This window comes from Ornithodoros turicata, chromosome 4 (assembly GCF_037126465.1).
Source record: "Ornithodoros turicata isolate Travis chromosome 4, ASM3712646v1, whole genome shotgun sequence".
NCBI classification, from domain to species: Eukaryota; Metazoa; Arthropoda; class Arachnida; order Ixodida; family Argasidae; genus Ornithodoros; species Ornithodoros turicata.
In genome coordinates this window covers 79,365,677-79,382,752 of record NC_088204.1, presented here as the reverse complement: position 1 = coordinate 79,382,752, position 17,076 = coordinate 79,365,677, and the positions used below count along the sequence as shown (strand labels likewise).

At 46.6% G+C, this 17,076-nt stretch overlaps 1 protein-coding gene across 3 annotated transcripts in view; it reads right to left on the bottom strand.

The window, feature by feature from the left end:
- The window catches only part of LOC135392038 (protein dimmed-like), a 151,936-nt gene that overhangs the window by 20,509 nt on the left and 114,351 nt on the right, over positions 1-17,076 (bottom strand). For all 3 annotated transcript variants that reach the window (XM_064622661.1, XM_064622659.1, XM_064622660.1), the window contains one exon: positions 4,610-4,698. The gene's annotated coding sequence lies outside the window, so the exon portion shown is untranslated. The remainder of the gene's footprint in view (positions 1-4,609; positions 4,699-17,076) is intronic.

The window sequence follows — 17,076 nt, the reverse complement described above, 5'->3', positions numbered from 1 at the left end:
GTTTATCGGTGTTTTTCCACGGTTTTTTCCCCTTACACTTTCCCTCGTAAAAAAAAAAAAAAAAAACAAGAACAAAAAAGAAAAACACTGATGGCGTCCTGCAGAAAGACCTTTTTTTCCCGCTCCATTAAAGTCGAATTAAGAGCAGAAAGCACTACGTAGGCGTTACAGCCACACAATAAAAGAAGAAGAAAAAAAAGAGATACAAAAAGGGAAAAAAAGACACGCTCGGGCAATGAAAACAAGTAAAACTATTTTTTACGATCTAAGTGATTCGCGCTGACAGCTTTACAACCAGGGTATTCACGGGTCGTACAAAATCAATAACCTGAGTTTTATTATTATTATTTTTTTATTTGTCGTAACTTGACGCTCCATTACCGCCATACGGCTGTGAACACAGTCCCTGCGGGGCAGCAGCGGATGTTACATGCATTCATAACGATAACCGGACGTTGTGCAGCGGTTTCAGAGAGAGAGAGAGAGAGATTGCTCGATGAATAATACATAATAAGCTGTTTTGCGAATCTGACGATAGGCGGCAGTGTCGTATAAAGTGTGTCAGAGCCGTTTATAGGGAGAGTTTGGCCATTAGGAGGAGCCTAACTTGAAGCGCGTCATGTGACGTCATGGCTAAGCCACCTCCCTCGCCGTGCTCTATTGCTGTCCCGTTGTCAGCCGTTCTCGCCGACGCCATATTAATGCTGATCGTTGTTTACTAGAGTCACTAAATAAGCTACGCTTCAGAGTAGCGACATTGTGCCGCCATGTTGTTTCGGATGACCTCCAGCGCCATCCATTTAGCGCTCTTCGAAGTGTCGTCTTCTTCCACTGCTGAACTTCACCTTCATCTATTTCTACTGCCAAAATAGAGGTGGGGCTGGAGGTCATCCGAAACAACATGGCGGCACAGTGTCGCTACTCTGAAGCGTAGCTTATTTAGTGACTCTAATGTTTACGATGCAAGGAGGAAAGGCACGTGCGTACACTGTCCTTCGAAAGCCCTTCGTCCTTGAACTCTTTCAGTTTGGCAACAAAGCCCCCTTATCACAGGCGGCTGGTGGGTCATCAGCCAGTTATTCCTGTAGATTGCATTCATTGCCACAACAAAGCTGACGGACAGCATCAATATGGCGACAGCATCAATCATACGCGGACTCTGCTTGGATTCAGGCTTTTTGAGCGGCGCAACGACGAGTCTGACGTCAAAATAGGCTCCACCCACGAGGCGGCAAAAGATTAAAGAATGGCCAAACTCTCCCTATAAATGGCTCTGAAGTGTGTCATGAATATGTCTCTGAAGCGCGTGTAACGATCCTTTTCCCCGTCCAATTACGCGTTAGCACCGCGTCGCAACTATGGCTTTGGAAGGTGCACAGACGTGCGCAGATGGAGAAAGAGGAAAGCGGGAAGGAATTAGAGAGAGGAGGAATTAGTGTCGGGCCACCTGTCGACATCCGTATGGAAGGTCAGTCGGAAAATGCAGGAAAACCCTCGGACAACCGAGCCGGAGGAAGAATTCGATGCTAGGACCCGTGGGACTTTGATGTCCTTCGAACTCCCGCCCCTGATACGTAACGACGCGATGAGTGACTCTTACATCACGCTAACAATAGCAACTGTTGTGTTGTACACGAGGTTGAAAGTCTACCCAAAATTCATATCCGTCTATTGTCCGTCTATTATGAGCTACGTAAGCAAGACCTAAAAGTAAAAGGTAAAGGATCTTTAAAAAAAAAAAGGACGATTTTCTCGATAATCTCGGTGGTAGCTCCAAATTCATGATAAACACTCGGAGGTGGTGGGTTCGATCCCCACTACGAGCTATGCAATGCCCCATGTTTCCTTCTGCGTGCTCCGGCACACCAGAGAGCATAGCCTCCCCCCACCCCCACCCCTTGAAGTCGACCCAGGACGCATACTAACCTCCCGAGTCTTCCACCCTTTCCTGCTGTCTCAGTCTCTCAATCTGTTCACGTTTGTTCTGCGTTCATTGCCCCAGGTGCTTCGCGGTGCAACACTAAAAAAAAAAAAAAAAAAAATCTACGAACCGCTCGACTACAGATTGCAAGCGTCCGTTCAAAACAGGAATATCTTCTTTTGGATGTACGTAGTTAACCAGTTGTGAAACGCACGGTATAACGCGGTCGGACATCTTAAAGCCTGCGGCGTTCTGCATGGTAGCCCACGTTCACCCTTTACACGTCCGAAAAGAAAATAAAAAAAGAAAAAGGAGAAAGAACAAGAAAGAAGGAAAGGAACCAATAAATTAATGAAAAAGAAAGTGATCCACGTGACACGGTTCGACTCCTCCAGCTCAGTGGGTCACGCAAACGACCGAGGCTTTCTCTGTGCAAAACGGAATCCGAATAAAAAGAAATACGGCTGTTTCACTCGAGCAGGCTTTCTCGAAAAAAAAACGAGAAAGGAGACTGAGTTCGGTCACGAGTCGACTAACACCTCCATTTTTTTTTTTTTTTTTACCAATCAATCAATCGGTCACGAGACAAATTTAGCTCTCTGTCCGATGATTGGTCGCCCCGACGCTTCGACGCGTGACAGCGACTACATGACTCGCACAGCCGGCACCGGGATTCGAACCCGGGTACCTCCCAGTCTCGTACCTCCCAGGTACCCGGTACCAGGTACCAGGTACCCGGGTACCTCCCAGGCTGTGCTGTCTGGGGTTTTTCCTGGGTTTTCCTCAGACGCTTTCAGACATATGTCGGCACAGTTCCCTTAGAAGTCGGCCCAGGACGCACATTCCCCCAGGGCGTCAGTCGTGACGTTGCCCACATACGTGAGGCCGACAACGGCAATCCCTATCGCCATCACCACCACCACCACCATGACTCGAGAAAAAGATTGGCATTGTTGGTCAGTTCACGCAACATCAGACAAGCAGTTCGATCATCAGCATCACCACCACCACCACATCAGACAATTCATATTGTCTACAGCGTTGTCTACAGCGCATGTTCTTGCATGGATTTGGTGAATGGGTAGGGATATTCGTAGCATTTGATTCATCAGGACCTTTTAAAGGGGTACTAAAATGAAAAAAAAAAAAAAAAAACACACAAAAAACAAAAAAAGAACTTGTTCTCAAATGAAAGTCCGCGTTTCAATTAGTCTAATGGACGCAAAATTAGTTCACACAGCGCTACCATTTAGAATAAAAACGCAATGAAAACAGATCCGCATCTTTTGCGGCAACGAATGGGATCTTCGGGAAGCATGATTGGCAGCATCCAATCAGACAGCAGGAGAAGCGCGCGCGTGCCTATCGTGTGCGCGTGAATTTGGAACGGGTCCTGTCGTAGTGTCGTGTGTATACATGCGCGGCACGATGCGCGCTGCTGCATTTTTCAATACCGATTTACTGAACTGTAGCCCACAACAGTAACCACAAACGCTCTGGCGACAACGTCTTCAAGGTCTTCACGTCCTTCGGACAGCGACACCAGCATGCTTCGGAAGTCGCGCTATGCTTTCCGCCGGAACTGCTCCATGGCGTGGCGGGTGCGTTCACGCGCAGCATGGACTAAAGGCACCCGATGTATGCCCGATGCATACCCGATGCACGAGCTGAAGCGGTGTTCACTGCGTAGTGCCGCGAGGCAAGAAAGAGTCCGGTTTATGATTTTTATTGTAGTTTCGGAACGGAATCCAAGTTGTGAAATTAACATAGCGCGTAACGTAATTTGAAGTGAACCGGTGGTGCCATTTTAGTGCCCCCTTAATGCCCGAGGTCATTTGCAGCGGAATCAAAAGAAGAATGTTCTACCAGCGTGCTTCTTAATCTGTGTTTCCTATTACCTGTCATTTTTTAAGGAAGGGAGTAATTTTTTTTTTTTTACCGAAGACTGTTCAAGGCCTTCCACCTACCCGTCCACCCCTATTGCACTCGACTTTCAGTACATTGTGCTGCTTGGGTGGGTGATCGTATAAAAAAAAAAAAAGAGAAAGAAGAACTTCCCCTGCAACTGACAGGTCCTTAAAATTACATTCCGTAAAGATTATAAAATCGTCGACAGATATCCGTAAAGATCTGTTCACAAAGGAACAAATTACAATACAGTCAAGTATGTATTAGACCTCTCCTCTGTTTGAAAACAAATGACGTCATAGTGTTCAACAGCGCCACCAATTTGGTAGAGTTGAACTACGCTGGAAGCTAGAGGCGAACAAGGTCGCGCCAGAAAGCCATGGTCTTGAGGGGATTACGATGGTCCCTGAAAGGGACGCGAGCTTCGGTCCTACTTTTCTTTCAGTAGGAGGTAACGAACAAGTCTCCATTCGGTGGAACCCAGCCCTGCCCTTCCAATTTGTTTCGGTTTCAGTCCGTCTACCAACGTCACGATGACGTTTCTCGGGTAGAGGTTTATTATGGGTGAAGCAATAATATGTAAGTGTGTTATTGTATTTGTTGGGGCCATACAAGAACACGGTAACTCGTGGTCTAATGTCCTGATATAACTTTGCGATCACGAGCGATGCCACGGTGGCTGGAGACTGGATAAGCTTTTCCCAAGTGAGGTTTCGAACCCGCAACCTTGGGATAAGCACGCAGACTTGAATGAGAAACAAAAGATGGTGGTTATATTACCGGCTGGACAGCTCCAGTGCCGCCGAGATGAGGTCACGCGGAGCGCTCTCCGTCCGCCTGGCGGCTACTTCTGGAACCTCCGGCAGCCACTAGGGAAGACACAAAACAGCCAATCAACACACCTACTTCCAATAATATGCGCCACCACTACTTATTTCTCTCTTCGCCAACACGAATGAATGTACTTGTTAGAAGAGGAAAGTATAGCCGGAAAAAGCTTTTGCGCGCTTCGCCGCCAGGCATCGCACCCGTGCCAGAGCAGTCAGAGCCGTGGCCATTAATGGGTCATGGCTACACCTGAAGCTCCACCCACTTTTTCAGCTTCCCGACCAATGGAGTCTTGGAATATGGGGCGCTATCAATCAACCTATCCTCGCTATTTGTCCCCGTATCCAACATGGGCAGCGCCATTTTGGGTGGCAAGTGGATGGATGGGATTGAAATGGATACCTCTCGCAATCTGCAAAACTAGTGGATTTTTGGTGCAAATTTGATGAACGCCACCTAGGCTGCGCAAGGCACGTCGGGAATTGTCGTCTGCTTCCGTTGTCGTACCGCAGAGCCGTTTATAGGGAGAGTTTGGCCATTAGGAGGAGCCTAACTTGAAGCGCGTCATGCGACGTCACGGCTAAGCCACCTCCCTCGCCGTGCTCTATTGTTGTCCCGTTGTCAGCCGGTCGCCGACGCCATATTGATGCTGATCGCTGTTTGCGATGCAAGGCGGGAAGACACGTGCGTACATTGTCCTTCGAAAGCCTTTCGTCCTTGAACTCTTTCAGTTTGGCAACAAAGCCCCCCTTATCTGTGGGTTATAAGCCTGCTATTCCTGTAGATTGCATTCATTGCGACAACAAAGCTGACGAACAGCATCAATATGGCGCGCACCAGATGGCTGATAAGCGGATTCTGCTTGGATTCAGGCTTTTTTGGGCGGCGCAACGACGACTCTGACTTCAAAATAGGCTCCACCCACGAGGCGGCAAAAGATCACAGAATGGCCAAACTCTCCCTATAAATGGCTCTGTCGTACCGCTGCCGGCAGAGCCACCTGCTGGTACACATCCTGTCGTCGGTACGATTTTTTTAACTTATCTGCATGAATATTGGAATAAAAAAGGCAAGAATGTTTATATCCATAAGATTCGGTAATTCAATTCAAAATTGTACAGCACAATAACATTTTTGTTATGTGATCGCCGTGTTCACTAGGCCTAACACGACGACGAAAAGTATTATTTTCGTTTAGATATCGATAGCGGAGCATCAGTTGGAACTGATTTTCGAGAAACGTATATGAGGATGTACATCTGCAGCGTAAAATCAGAGCAGTCCGTAAAAATTTTTAGTCACGAAATTCCCGCTTCACCGTGTTTGTTTTCGTCGCCATTTTGTGTGGCAGTAAGGTGTCATGGCGACCCCCGTGGTAAAAAGCACACCAATGAGGGGCGCAGAACTGTGATTGACAGGTCGAGCCTCTTTTTGGGACTCCTCCCAATGGCCAGACTCCCTTTCAATATACGGCTCCGAGAGCAATGTATTAGAAGTGAGTGTAGCCATTGGGAGGAGCCCCAAAAAGAGGCTCGACCTGTCAATCACAGTTCTGCGCCCACTCAAAATGGCGACGAATACGAAAACGTAACGAAACGAAGAATACGAAAATGCAAAAAAAAAAAAAAAGTTAGTGACAATTTTTTTTTTCACTGAGTACTCTGATTTTACGCTGCAGGTGTACATCCTCTTATAAGTTTCTCGAAAATCAGTTTCATATTGTTCTCCGCTATCGGCGTCTAACCGAAAATAATACGTTCTGTCCTCGTTGTTAGCCCTATAGCGAACACGGCGATCATAACGAAATAACAAGAAAAACGGCACTGTGCTGCACAATCTTCTATTTAATTACCGAATCTCATGGATATAAAAAATCTTGCCTTTTTTTTTTATTCCCACTAGTCACGTTGTTTAGTTTTAAAAAATCGTACCGACGACACAGGATGTGTATCAGCAGATGGTTTTGCCGGCTGTGAAACAACACGGATGGCAGACGACAATACCCGACATACCATGCGTCGTCTGTAGGTGGCGTTCATCAAATTGGCACAAAAATCCACTATATAGTTTTGCAGATTGCAAGAAGTATCCATTACAATCCTATAGAGTCCACTTGCCACAAAAAAATGGCGCCGCTCACACAATGTGGGATGGGACTCATGGAAGGACACATAGTAAGGATCCGATGGACGATAGAGCCCCGTGTTTCAAGACGTCATTGGTTAAATACCTCAAAAAGTGGGTGGAGCTCCAGGTATAGACATATGACCCATCAATGGTTGGACTGTCTTAATTTCTTGTCATTTTTTTTTTGAGTGAAACTTGCCGCCTTGGCTGAGCAGGCACAGCTCACTTCTTTCTTTCTTTTTTTTTATTATTGAACGTCATTCCTTCCTTTTCTTTTTTCTCATAACCTTTCCTCGTTTTTTTTTCAATAAACATATCACCCCCCAACGCCTCGAAATCTGCGCGGATCGCGCAGTATCGGCATCACTTAAAGTCAATGGATAAAGTCAATCCTGGATATCCTGGGACTTTAGCATCACTATCCACAGGGAAACGTGATTGTCTTTGCAGACGCCCCCTAGGTGGGGCCACAAGTGAGAGTTGCTCATGACGAATTCGGTTGGTCATTTCGTAGCAACACGGCCTTAGCGGCTCGGAAATTGGTAGGTCGGCGCCCGCGCTGGATCACGCGACCGTTGCCACCAGAATATGTCGCTTGGATCACGCTAGGGGCAGCGCGGTCGCTCGTCTTCGGGTTCCGTCGTCTGCTAATAGCGTCCTCGATAAACTTGCTCCGGAATTGCCCCGAAACCACAGTGGTGCGTGGTGCTCTACACTGGCGGTGCCCTGGGCGGAGGCATTATCGAACATGAAACTGCACTGCACTGGTTGATCTGATGGATACTAGCATGCGCCACCTAGAGATCTGTGCTCGTTGTGGCTCGTAGGCTGCGTGACCCGTAGCGAGAGGCACCTGGCGAGCGGCACCGATCGAATGCCATGCTGACGATGGCTGTCTGTTGCTACTTGCCCGGCTACACCTGGCTACTTGCCGCTTCCGCCTTCCTCCTGCTTCCTGCAATCGCGATGCTTCTTGGGATTGCACTCTGGCGCTCGGCCGATTTTCTCGGTGTGGGTTCGGGGCAACTCAGTGCTGCACTGAATGGGTGCATTCCTTTAATCGAGGACGTTCAGTGCGCACCAGTGCAGTTTATCGAGGATGGCAAGCCGCACCAGGTCGCACCGGTGCGCACCGGTGCAGTTTATCGAGGACGCTATAACACACGTGAACTTGTACGTGCGGGCCAATGAGGGCCCTCGCCACTTTCCCGGTGCGAATGTGACGACACAGGATACAGTTGGGCAATCCGCTGCCCAGTTGCTTCGAAACCGGACGAAAAAAAGTGCTAGCTGTCAAATTCCTGGCGCTCGGAAAGCGCCACGAGAACACACTAGATTGCGACGTTTTGACCAAGCGAACGCACTTGCTCGGAATCTGGAAAAAAAAGAAAAAGAAAAGAAAAAAAGAGAACATGGCCAGGAAACGACAACGCGGATTCGTCATCAGTGAACCCAAAATGGCGCGTACATGTGCGTCATTCGTTGCCTCCGTTGAACAGTTTAAGCTGCTATACTTCCGGAAGACCATGGGTGATTTTACGTTCCTAAAGCTCTTATGATCAGAAGTAAAAATGTTCGCCACGAAACTTGTTGGTGTTGTTTCTCTCGTGAATCGGCAATGTTCTCGGATGATCGGGTATTATCAATATTACGCGCGGACATCCATTTGATAAAGCGCGGTTGCGCGCCTCCCAAACGCGGGCACAGTGCGGATACTACCAATCCGCATCCGCGTGCACGCCTACTTACGCATACATACCAACAACAACAACAACACCTCTATTGCGAGATGATGAATGAGGAGGTTCGTACGCCTACAGACACTATACACGAAGAGAAGCTCGCTTCTATTTCCACCGGAAGGGAAAGAAAATTAGGCGTAGTTCCCCCCCCCCCCCCCAAAAAAAAATAGGGTCATCCCGCATTCCTTTGCAGAGGTCGCGCTCCCTCAAAAGGGAGTAGCAATTACTGCGAGTACATATGCCGTAATGGGGCGACAGCGACTTCTGCTTTCGTGGGCGCTCCCTATTAGCGGAGGGAGACTCTCTTTGAGCATCCCAATCAGATTCACTCGATGAATAATTCGCTTTTAGGTGCCGTTCGCGTTACTCAACGGGAAACAACGTATCAAGAAGGATGACTCCGCCTGCATTAGATAGAGTAGCAAGTGCAACTTGGAGAACTTTTAGTCTGTTTCTATTTTGGGAATTTCCTTCGGCACGCGTATCCTTCATTCGTCCTTGCTCGCTACGCTGGCTTTGCCTTTTTTTTTTTTTTCTTTCACCGTGATATACACCGCGACGCAACTATATAGCTAAGGGCGATGTGCAAACGTGGAGAGAGGGAGACAAAAAAAAAAAAAGGTCATGTTCTATGAGACGTGGCATTTTAGCTCCCGTGATGTAACCGCGGTCCTTTCCAAAGGACCGTGACGTAAGACTTCTACGAATGGAACGACATTTCGGGTAGAAACTCGATTGTGCGGGATTTGTACCCGCTTGCTCAAGACGAGGTTGTTGAACAGTGCGTTTGTCCGCCTGTACAGGATCGAAATATATGACTAATCCAACAAATCACGACGTATCCGCTCCACACATCATCACAATGGCCACACTGCGTTATAATACGTCACTAGGCTATGTATATGACGTCGACATCCCAGGTGAACAACGGAACCGAAAACGTTGCCGTTTCACGTCACGTGGGGTCGTGGGCAATGCTATTGGACGATCTCTCCATGTGTTCATCAGCTGTTATTGTCGGTTGTAGTCGTTAGTGAATATATTTCACCTTCCCACAGCTTCACTTCACCTCACTGACTTCACAACTTCACTGATTCAAACGCACAGAGTGCTACGTATATGGTTTCCAAATACGACCCAAACCTATTAGGCAATGTCTGTCTGCCCGAATCAATATCTAATTACGAATAACAAATTGCATAACTTATTGTAGGACAACTCTTAGAGACCTAGAATCAAAGCTGCCGCCTCGTAAGAGATTATGCCATTAGCGTAAACGCGTGTTCTTCAATGTTCTTTTTTCTTTTTTTTACCTATTCGTTTAATTCATGTGGTTCGCGTACCTTCTAGTCGATACGTTAAGCCACTTATCGTCTTGCCATGCAGCTTATATGGTTGCGTAATAAGAAATTCATATATTCCGCGCAGACGTTCTAAGCTCCTTCACATTTTATTTTCCCGCGCCGAGTTATTACGCAATAGGACCACACATTCTCCACGTCGGTGCTCGACCTGCATCCCTATGACGGCGCTACTGTTCATCGTCATAACCAATGTCATCAATGTCATGTTGACCAGACCAATCGTCATTGTGATCACCAGCGATCACGAAGACGATATGGGACATAAAAGCGGAACCTCAAACCATTTTCACCCAGTTTCTTGGAGGACGACGTTCTAGTCGCCCCGCAGTTCGATAAAGACAAGCCACGGGGCCACGCTCGTAAATATGAAAGAACCGTTTCAGGTACGGTAAGTGCAGACAAATGGAAGAGAACGAAAATTTGCGTATTCACATGACGTCAAACGAACGCGTTTGGCCTCCGTGGTCACTTTGTCGACACAGCTGCCGAGATTATCTAGCGTTTGCTCGAAAACGAAGCCTAGAACGGTGTTTTGAAATCCGGTCGGCGTCCGCCCCCTTCTTTTATCCCAAAGACACCTTCGTCATTGTCGTTCCCACGTTTCCTTTTACGAAACCTACGGGTGCCGCACGTAAAAATCGATCGCACAGTCTGTCATCTTCCAATGTCGCTATCACGAAAAGTGACCACCAGTCAGGGGCGAATTTAAGGGTCTGTCATGGGGGGGCGGTCTTAATGAAATTTCGTGCTTTGCGGCACAACATCATCCAGGAGATAGGGTTTTTACATAGGGATACACAGGCGTATGGGGGGGGGGGGGTCGCCCCCCCCCCGCCCACCATTAAATCCGCCCCTGCCACCAGTGGGGGGAGCTCACGCGCATGCTACGTCACTATGTGACGTAGGTGAATACACTCTATAGACGACCTAAGCCCCTGCGTCATCGATTAGGTTTTTGCCGCCGCGCAAAGCATGCTGGTATAGGCACTATCAGCTTTATCAGTCTATCAGGCGACGCATTTTTCCCGTTTCGTGCACACCACAGCAAAATATAGCCTGGAACCGGTGTTGTCGTGACGTCACATGTTTATAAACAGAGGGTCGTCTATAGAAGTCTGTCACGTGCATAGAACGCGAAATACGGAAAGCACATCGGTACAGAACATCCGCGTTGCGATGGCACACGTCTACGTCGTGGTCACCGTGCGATATCGCAAAGACGATGGGCCTTATGCAGTAATGGCCACTAACTACTTCTACAGTAGTTTAACTATAACTACTAACTACTTCACGATGGAGTAGTTTAACTAGTAGTTCAACTACTTTTCAGGGGAGGTAGTTAAGACTACTTCTGTAACTACTGCAACGTATTTTAACTACATCTATAACTACTTACTAACGCTGTCCATCAACACCAATCTCATTCTTTAGTGTTCTCAGACACTTACATATGAATCACAAGCTGTGATAAAAGTGAAGATTTAGTACACATGCACGGCACAATTGCTCTACAGCTCCGTTCTCATCAAACAAGTAGCTCAAGGTAAAAGTCGGAAGCACAGTCATGCCGTAAAGCTTGCGGCAAAATTGGAAGTAGTTGGCGCCTTCAGTAACCTAACTATACTGTAGTTAACTACTCGAAATAGTAGTTTAACTAGTAGTTGCCACTACATTTCTGCAAGTAGTTCATAACTACTTTTTAACTACAATCAGGTAGTTTAACTAGTAGCTTAACTACATGTAGTTAACTACTGGCCATCACTGGCCTTATGTCTTCGGTATGAAAACAAATGAGAAAACAGTTACTACGCCTGATTCTTTCGTAGAATCCCATTTGTACGTAAAGCATACGACGAAGACCTACAAAACGCTTAGCCAGCAAAAAAAAAAAAAAATTCCCACAATCGTCTTTAGCACTCCAATCGAACCCAAGTACGCAACCCGCGGCGAACCCGCGGTGCTTGCCCATACTTTACATATACGCACCAATCAATGCGATGATGCCAACGACGGGTACTCGATGCGTATACCTTCGCTCAAATTATACCGTGGCGGGTCTTCTCATTTTCACCAAAACGCCTTTCATTTTTATTCATTTCCTATATAGTATACGCGAAGCTCCCGCGATTGTGCTCGGCTAATTCAATCCGGGCAATATCCCGGAAGGCTCAATAAGAAGGAAGGGCAAAATAACGGAGAGCATATACACACCGGGAGAAGAAAAAGGGGAAGGGAAGAAGATGAATGATGATAGGATGAGGCATGGGGGCCATGAGGGTTTCGCTATTACCGGGCGCGTTTATAACCTGCAGTGTACCCGTTGGGAATATTTGTGCGCGGACAAGGTATAGAGGACGTATCTTCTTTTCTTTTTTCTTTTCTTTTTTTCTTTTTTTTAAGCGTACGCGCAAGAAAAGCTTGCAACCTGGGCAAGTTTTTATTTCGCCAGGTGCTTGCGGTCAATCGTTCAATCGTCGGTTTTATTAAGCGTATAATTATTCGAAAGCCCCCTTCCGACCTCAAACGCCAGCTCTGTATTTCATTAGTCCGCCCAAAGCTTGAATATATGCTTCGTCTATATGGGACCCTCTCCATGATCATTTGACCTCCAAATTAGAGGCGCTACGAAATCGAGCCGTCCGCTTCATCTTCTCTGACTATATTCCCGTTTTTCTAGCGTAAAATAAATAAATAATAAATAAATAAATAAATAAACTGTCCTCAAAGAGCGGGCCTCTCTAACGCTTCTTTCTGCTCGCCGTATCATCGCTCGTCTTTCCTTACTTCATAAATATATATATATATATATATTATTTCAACTATAATTACGTAGCCGTCCGATCCAACTCCAACTTTTCAAGATATATATATATATATATATATATATATAGATACTCATTGAACGATGCGACAGCACCAGAGGACACGTGTTTCGCCGTGTTTGCGGCTCGTCGGCCCTGGGTAGCTGCGCATCGTTCGGGATTGGCAAACCAGGGGTCACTCAGCGAGCGATATACACCTGGGAGGGTGACTGAGCACTCCTCAATGCCACAGTGCAAGCCAGTGAATTATAGTGAATTATATAGTGAAATATGTAGTGAATTATAGTGAATTATAGTGAATTATTTCCCCCTCTTTATATATATATATATATATATACATAATGCAGGGAAAAAAGCCATTAAAGGAACAAATAAATGATACTAGATGTGTTTGTAATTCAAACTTACAGATTAACATGGCTTCTATGGCTGCACGCAGAAAAACAGATGCAAATTTGTATCTGTTTTTCTGCGTGCAGCCATAGAAGCCATGTTAATCTGTAAGTTTGAATTACAAACACATCTAGTATCATTTATTTGTTCCTTTAATGGCTTTTTTCCCTGCATTATGATTCACTGGCTTGCACTGTGGCATTGAGGAGTGCTCAGTCACCCTCCCAGGTGTATATCGCTCGCTGAGTGACCCCTGGTTTGCCAATTCGGAACGATGCGCAGCTACCCAGGGCCGACGAGCCGCAAACACGGCGAAACACGTGTCCTCTGGTGCTGCCGCATCGTTCCATGAGTATATATATATATATATATATATATATATATATATATATATATATATATATATATATATATATATATATATATATATATATATATATATATACATACATATATATATATAACATAGGTCTAATTGGTAGACTTTGTAGACTGGAACTGCTATAGCAAAAAATCAGTAGGTCACAAGAAAGTCACGTTTAAATGTGGCTTCTCATATTGTACAGTTTTTTTTTTTGTAATGCTTTACATACCATTAGTTGTACGGCCTTGTTCTGCTCCATTCTACCGGTAGCCCTCTCTTTTCGGTAGCCCGTTCTAAAGATGGCTACCGGGCTCTTCCATCCTCAAAAGCTTGAAGGACACGAGTTTCTCTCAGGGTGCATGTGGTGTCTGTCTCTACTCTCTATACAAAGCAAGCGCGAACTCAGTCGTAATAACAAACGACATTCCGCACAGGATTACGGCGTTGACTTTCAGACAATGCAACTCTTGGGACGAAGCCTTCTTTTCTTTCTGCAGTGGACTGGGAAGTGGGAACGAGAATGAAGACACGAAAGCGACGAAAAACGGGACCCCATTTGTGTGTACCACTAATACAAAGGAAGCCACCCGTGACCTTCCTGAAGGAATATGACTTTGTGAAACGGACGTGTTCTACGCCCGCGCTCTTTCGGTTTCAATAAGTCTGCCAACGTCATGATTACGTCACGGTGACGTTTCTTCGGCAGAGGTCCATTGCCCACCGTTTTATTTTCCACAAGAAAAAGGAAAGGAAAGAGAGAACCGTAGAAGACAGATAGAAAACCATATGTGGTGAAACTAGGGTTGCCACCTTTCGGAGTGAAAAATACCGGCTGGGGGAGAGGAGGTGGAATAGATTGAAAGGAGGAAAGGCTCGTGGGAAAGGGAAAGTGGGTGAGGGACGTTCTAGCTGGCTCGACACAACCACCAACAGCCTTGCACAACCACTGCTCTTGTCCCCTCCGAACACAAGATGTAATGAATAACACTGAAAATACTAATAACAATGAATAATGAATAACTAAGAAAACGACTGTTGACTGTGCAGTTGGGTCTGTGCTCCAGATTTATTCAAGCTGTAGTGGACTGTTGAGGGGAAAACCCCGTAAAAGCCCTTATGAAAGGTCTTGAGCCACAAATACCGGCAAAAGGCTGCCGGTATCACCTTCCTACCGGCAACCGGCAGAGCGCGCAAATAACCGGCCGTGCCGGTATAATACCGGCCTGGTGGCAACCCTAGGTGAAACAAAGATGCTATTCACAGCGGCAGCCGTTATATAGAGTGACGCTGAGAGGGAAACTGAGGGGGTGGGGGCGACGGTGCTTTCTTGACTGCGAAAAGAGGGCGGCCGGCAATTTTCGCGTCTCGACACGACGATTTTCGCACCTATTTTTTTTGTTGTTAAAAATGCAGTAGATTTTTTTTTTAATGGGTTGGGTTATTTCCTGCATGTGCTGTCTATTTCTGCCACAAAAAAACGTTAGACTGGGCAAAATTTCGAGTTGAATTCAGAAAATTCAATTCCTCGCGGAAGAAAGCTAATTAAAGGAACGCAACAAAAGTTCCCCGAAGATGGATACTTCTGACGCCATCTTTCTCGTATAAGTAGATTTTAGGAATTAATAACACGTCCTAGATGAAACACCCTGTATATAGAAATACAGCGCGAGACAATTACAACCGTGAGCGCCGGTTGAACGGTGAATTAATCTTACACACCTTGGGTTCCTTTAAAGCAGCTGCGAAAGCCGCCTCTGTATAAACGTTTCGTTTTTGGCTCTGACGTATTGCGCAACAAATAACCTGCACAAGAACGATGATCGTAGCTCATGTCTAGTACGAGAGAAAGAGAGAGAGAGAGAGAGAGAGAGAGAGGCACACTCTCGAGAAACTCCTCACCTCTTTCGGAGAGCGCGTATGTGAATGAGCGGCGTTGGCGCGATGACGCAATGGGGTACGTCACAAGTGACGCTGCGCCCGCGTCTGTTCGCCATGCTACGTCACACTAATTTGGTTACGTCACGCCAGTGAGTTCGGGACCACTCATGGAAGGTTTTTGAAGGCGTCTCTGTAAATTAAATTGTACCGTGAGAGGACACCGCTGAGTGGTAATATTGTGCATGGCGACTGCCCGATGAATAAAGCAGGGTATCGAGTAATGCTAGCGGCATTATCGTTAAAGGATCCTGTACTCGAGAAGCCATTGGAATTCATCCCCGTGGTACGTAGTCGTGGAAGGTACTGGGAAACGCCTTTCCTCTGCTCGCGAGGAGCGCTTCGAGTCGAGATCGATTTGTGAAGTGCAAGCACCGGTCTCGAGGAGCAGCTCGAATGGAGGGTCGAGTCAAGGGTCGTTCAAGAATACGGCCGCAAGTGTCATTTCGTTGACCATTTAGCTTCAACACGCGGCACCCCGTCTTCCTTGCGGGGAAAGGCGTATCCGAGACACCTGGACCGTGTCGTTAATTTTCCCGCGATCTCGATCGACCGCGATCTTCAGATCAATAATCGAAGATGTTGCAAATTGATCTACAGAAAATTGACGTCTGAAAACTGAGGTATACAATTATAGTACCTGGGCAAGCAAGTTCTGAAGAACGCAGAACCTAATCTGGAATAACACCCCCTCCCAGTAACTGTTTTAAAAATCATCGTCCCTGACTAAGAGTTTTCTGCTTTTTGAACTGCCGCAACACTCCGCTGACAATACAATGCGCCCTCAAGTTGAAAAAAAAAAAGAAAAAAAAGAAGTTACAAATTCGGTTAGCGCATTCGAGATTGTCACACCGAAGTCACGTGAGCGGTAACTCAAACCTCCAATAGTACTTACGCAGTTAAAATTTGGCGAATATTAACTTTCTCGTTAATTATATAGAATACTGGCACGGACCCAGTGGCAGAATCGTAGTCCTAGTCGAGGCGTCGAGGTTATAGTGTAGTTTCCCTTTCTTTTACTAATAACGCGTCCTGGAGTAGCCAGTCCCGAGTGGCTCGAGACTACCATCTCCATTTGTTTCTTTTAAAATCAATCAATCGTAGTCCTCATTACTATTCTAATCCCACGAACCGCTCGCCAGGAAGTTTCTTTTTCCGTTAAAAATTCCCTCTTGAACGGCTCTCCCGCTCGACGATTCTCCCAACAACGATTGCCCACCTGCGACACGCATCGTCGCAGCTGTTGCAACAAGACGCCCAACGCAGATCCATTTCACGATGATCAGCGTCACCTATCGAGTGCTGAGAACGAAGCCGAAGGGTGCTCATGCCGTTCTATACTACAAGCTCCCAAACACACGTGACTCTCACGCCTGGAAGCACGCATACATACAGCAGGGTGGCGGAGTACCATTACGTTGGTCCCTGACAGGGACGCGACCTTCGGTCCCACTTTTCTTTCAGTAGGAGGCAGCCAAGAATAGACGATTTCACAAAATCCCAGTGTTCCTTGCACACGCGTTGCATCCTGGGAGATTACTAGAATGAACTGTCCTTCACGTTTCGGTTCCGCTGACCTTGAGTCCTCGTGGACAATCGGCCGTAGAGAGCAGGAACCCAAACAGCTTGGAGACCTTCTCCTCCTTTGTTACCAGCGAGTTCCCACAGTTCA